The following is a 5,085-nucleotide window of genomic DNA, read 5'->3' as shown; positions in this document are numbered from 1 at the left end:
ATATATATATATATATACACACACACACATACACACAAGATATTCATAAATTATCTTTACAACTTCCACACAGTTGAACTTCAAATTGTAAAGGTAATTTCTCAACCACTACCACCACCCCTGCAAACCAGTTTCAGAAAAAAAAAGTCTACAGCAAGCATGTTGGAGGTCAGATTAGGAGAAAACACAAAAACCCTTAATTATTACCGATTTTATTTAATGCTATTAGTGATCAACATACAAACTTCCTTTTTATAAGTATATCATCATCATCCATCATTTTAAATCCGGCTTTGTCTCCGTTAACAGGGGTGGGCAGATCTATCTCAATGCCATAGCAACCACCTCAAACCATCTCGCCAACCTTCTCAAGCCAACCCTCCCAATCTCCTCCTCCACCTGTCTCCTCCACATTTTCCTTGGTCTACCTCGCTTTCACTGTCCATTTACCTCAAACTCTAGCACCCTCTTCAGAACATGCTCCTCGTCCCTCCTCAACACACGCCCATACCACTGCACTCCATTCACCCTTGCCAGCCATTCCACTGATTCTTCCATCCCCAGCATCCCCATCAAGTACTCAGCCCTCCTCTTATCAAACAGCCTCACGCCAAATATCTCTCACCATTACTCTCTCTCTCTCTCTCTCTCTCTCTGTCCTTCTCAAAAAAAAAAGCCTCATATAGGATATAAAACAGTTTTAAAACAAAACATCAACATCAAATATGGCAATATGCTATTTATTATGCTGTATATCCCTGATCTAAGAACACATATCTCCATATCTCTACTTGCCTTAGTCTGAATGACTGACAACAGGTTCCACTCTTCAGAATTAAGTGGTTCATTTTTCTTACTGTTGCTGCTGATATTCAGGAATAAAGAGAAGGGGATAATGTTTTTTGGAGTTTTATTTTTTCTTTTCCAACTTTTTAACCCTTTCATTATTGTTGTTGTTGGCACTCCGTCGCTTATGACGTCGAGGGTTCCAGTTGATCCGATCAACGGAACAGCCTGCTCGTGAAATTAACGTGCAAGTGGCTGAGCACTCCACAGACACGTGTACTCTTAATGTAGTTCTCAGGGATATTCAGCGTGACACAGTGGGACAAGGCTGACCCTTTGAATTACAGGCACAACAGAAACAGGAAGTAAGAGTGAGAGAAAGTTGTGGTGAAAGAGTACAGCAGGGTTCGCCACCATCCCCTACCGGGGCCTCGTGGAGCTTTAGGTGTATTCGCTCAATAAACACTCACAACGCCCGGTCTGGGAATCGAAACTGCGATCCTATGACCGCGAGTCCGCTGTCCTAACCACTGGGCCATTGCGCCTCCACAGCCTTTCATTAATATATTTCTTTTAAAATACGCTACCTTTGTTTCAATTAATTTTGAAAATTATGAGAATTTAGTAAAGACAACAGATTTTACTAAGCAGGTGTTTGGAACATAATTCAACATGAAATTTCAATGGAAGGTTTTAATTCTAGATTACTTTAAAATAGGAAGTGTATATCACAGAACAGGAGATGGCTAGAACATAAATTAACATAAAATTTTCGAAGGAAGCTTTTAATTTAGATCATTTCAACACAGGAAGTTTGTATCATAAAACCTGGAGTGATCTCAGGAGGATTGATATCAGAAGGGTTAAAAACCATTCAGCTAATAGCACAAAAAGTGTAACCTATTGACAGGAAAAGCAACCCTAAAACATTTAGCCATAATACAATTGTTCTGATAATACTATGCAAATACTCAAATTAAAAAAAGAAATTTAAGAAAAAAAAAAATGATACAAAATCCCACCCAATTTTAGCAAGAAGTATCTAAAACAATAAATCTAAAATATCAACAACAACAACACAGTTGTTCGGTTGCATATACTAAATGGAAAAAAAATTTTCAGCTTATTTTGTTTTGGGGAGAGCAGGTGATGGTGGAGTCAAGTGAGGGGTGTGTGTGTTCCTTCCAGTAGTCTGTTTAAGGCATGAATAACAGAAAAGGTTAAACTTTTACAAATTAGTTTCAACTACTTTACAACCACAGTAGCAGAGAGAGAGAGAGAGAAAGAGATGATGGGTTGGATAAAGCTTGACAATAAACAGTTGCATAAAATGCCAAGTGATTTAGACAAATTTCTCCTGACAGGTTTCAATTGGTTTAAAAGTCAAAGCCAAGAGAGGAGACAGAGGCAGAGTGACAAACAGACAGACATATCTGTGCACAAATACATGTGTATGTACAATAACAGTGGAGATGCATGGCTTAGTGGTTAGAGTGTTGAACTCATAATCTAAAGAATATGGTTTCAATTCCCGGACTGGGTGATGCATTGTATTCTTGGACAAAACACATTTCCAATTACTCCAGTCCACAAAGCCCTGCAAAAATGAGTAATTCTTCAACAGACTGATGTCCAATTCTGTGGGGAATTCATGCACCACAGAAACCAGGAAGGACACCAGCCCTTTGAGTTTATATGATTTGGAAAGGAGCTTTCTCTTTGACCTTTATTTATAATAATTGGGAGTTTGTATGTGAGTGTGTGTTCTTTTATTCTTTCACTCTTTTACTTGTTTCAGTCATTTTGACTGCGGCCATGCTGGAGCACCACCTTGAAGAGTTTTACTCGAACAAATTGACCCCAGGTTTTTTTTTCTTTTCTTTTTTTTTGTTAAGCCTAGTACTTATTCTATCAGTGTCTTTTGCCGAACTGGTAAGTTACAGGGACACCAGTTGTCAAGTGTTGATGGGGAGACAAACAAAGACACACACACATAGATTTTATATATATATATATATATATATATATATGAGAAAGGGAGAGTTAGAAAAATATATAGGAACAAATTAAAAGTTAGGTGTTAGTATCTTTTGCGCCAACCTCACGTCTGGTTTTTTTTTTGCGCCAACCTCACATCTGGTTTTTTTTGCACCAACCACACGTTTGGTTATTTTGTTTTTTTGCTCCAACCTCACGTTTGGTTTTTTTCGCCAACCTCACGTCTGGTTTTTTTAACCAACCTCTCTTCTTCTGAGGATCAAATGCTGGAGCTGGTGCATTACCATGCCAGCATCTGCAATAATACCATCCAACTCCACCTCTTGCTCCCCATCACTCATGAATACAGCCCTTAGATACTTAAACTTCTCCACTTATCCAAATACAAAAATCTGGAAATAATCATACCTAGAAAGTGAAGATTGAATACAAAAACAATTCATTCAATATTGGTGCCTTGGGAATGGTTTAACAAAAGAAAAAGCAGATGCAAAGAAATACTTAACCAAAATTTCAAGATTTACAAATATGCACAATATACAGAAAATAGCACTATAAGGCTTGCACACATTACATGCAGTACTTTCAATACAATAGCAAAATACAGAAACAAAAGCACATTGCATACACCCAAGGCACACAGAGCTGCGTTCAGTAATGCAGTGAAAGAATGCAATAAAAATAAGACAACTGAAATAACAATAACACAGTAGTAATAACAATTATTATTATTATTATTATTATTATTATTAAGGTGGTGAGCTGGCAGAATCGTTAGCGCAATGGACGAAATGCTTAGTGGCATTTTGCCCATCGCTATGTTTTGAGTTCAAATTCCGCCAAGGTCAACTTTGCTTTTCATCCTTTCAGGCTCGATAAATTCAGTACCAGTTGAACACTGGGGTTGATGTAATCGACACATCCTCTCCACCAAAATGGCTGCCCTTGTGGCAAAATTTAAAACCATTATTATTATTATTACCTCTAACTTAGCAAAGACAGATGTATTATTTTCAGTCATGTTTGTTTGTTTGATCGACAAGATACCGCAAGAACTGCTGGGTGCATTTGGATGAAACTTTCAGAGATGTTTGGTCTCATGACTGGCATGAACTGATTAGATTTGGGGATTAATCCAATACTGGACAAAGGTTCTGGATTATTTTTCTGGTTTTTTTACTTAATTTTTGAGAGCAGTCAGGTTCATTTTTAGTATTCTCGTTTGTGAGAGCAGTCAAGTTTATATCAAATATTCTCATTTTAAAAATTATCTGTGGCTAATCGTTGAGAGGATGTTGGTGTTACCTTGGCACTCTCTGAGTGCTCATCATCATTATTATTATTATTATTATTATGGTGGCAAGCTGACAGAATCATTAACATCCAAGTCAAAATGCTTAGTAGTGTTTCATGTATTTTTATGTTCTGAGTTCAAATTCTGCTGAGATCAACTTCACTTTTCATCCATATGAGGTCATTCAAATTAGCACTAGTTCATCACTGGGGTCAATGTAACCAAGTAGCCCGCACAAAAAAAAATTTCAGGCCTTGTGCCTATAGTAGAAAAGATTATTATTATTATTATTATTATTATTATTATTTCACACTTTGGCACAAGGTCGACAATTTTTTAGGAGAGAAGGAAGTTGATTACATTGGTCCCAGCTCTTGACTGGTGCTTTATTTTATTGACCCAGAGAGAATGAAAAAAGTTGACCTCAGTGAGGTTTGAGCTCAGAATGTAAAAGCTAGATGAAATGCTGCTAAGCATTCTGTCCGATGTGCTAACAATTCTGTAGGTTCACTACCTGAATAATAATAATAATAATAATGATTTCAAATTTTAGCACAAGGACAGTAATTTCAGGGGAGCGGGTAAAGTCAACTGATAGTTAATTTATCAACCCCAACAGGATGAAAGTCAAAGTTGACTTCAGCAGACTTTGAACTCATAACATAAAGTCAGAGAAAATGCCACTAAGCATTTAATCAAGTATGGTAGCACTACTGCCAACTCATCAATAATAATAAAAACTAATTTATGCTTAACATATAATTTTTCTTTAAAATAAATAAAATTCTAAGATAGAAAACTATTTAAAAGAATTAGTGTACTTCATTTGAATGGTATCGTCAAATTTTTTAACTCTAAGTCTTCACATATTAAATCTCTCTCTCTCTCTCTCTCTCTCTCTCCCTCTCCCTCTCCCTCTCTCTCAGCCATAATTAAATGATATTAAAACTTACCAATAACAGAATGGTCTGTCTTTCATCTCTTCACAAGTCCTGCAAAAATAGAAG

At 36.7% G+C, this 5,085-nt stretch overlaps 1 protein-coding gene across 3 annotated transcripts in view; it reads right to left on the bottom strand.

Moving 5' to 3' along the window:
• Positions 1-5,085, bottom strand: part of LOC106873381 (serine-rich adhesin for platelets) — a 165,298-nt gene that overhangs the window by 103,834 nt on the left and 56,379 nt on the right. For all 3 annotated transcript variants that reach the window (XM_014920722.2, XM_014920723.2, XM_052969290.1), the window contains exon 2: positions 5,032-5,070. The gene's annotated coding sequence lies outside the window, so the exon portion shown is untranslated. The remainder of the gene's footprint in view (positions 1-5,031; positions 5,071-5,085) is intronic.

This window comes from Octopus bimaculoides, chromosome 7, assembly GCF_001194135.2.
Source record: "Octopus bimaculoides isolate UCB-OBI-ISO-001 chromosome 7, ASM119413v2, whole genome shotgun sequence".
Taxonomy (NCBI): domain Eukaryota; kingdom Metazoa; phylum Mollusca; class Cephalopoda; order Octopoda; family Octopodidae; genus Octopus; species Octopus bimaculoides.
The sequence above is the reverse complement of the archived record's forward strand: the minus strand, read 5'-3'. Positions and strand labels throughout refer to the sequence as shown.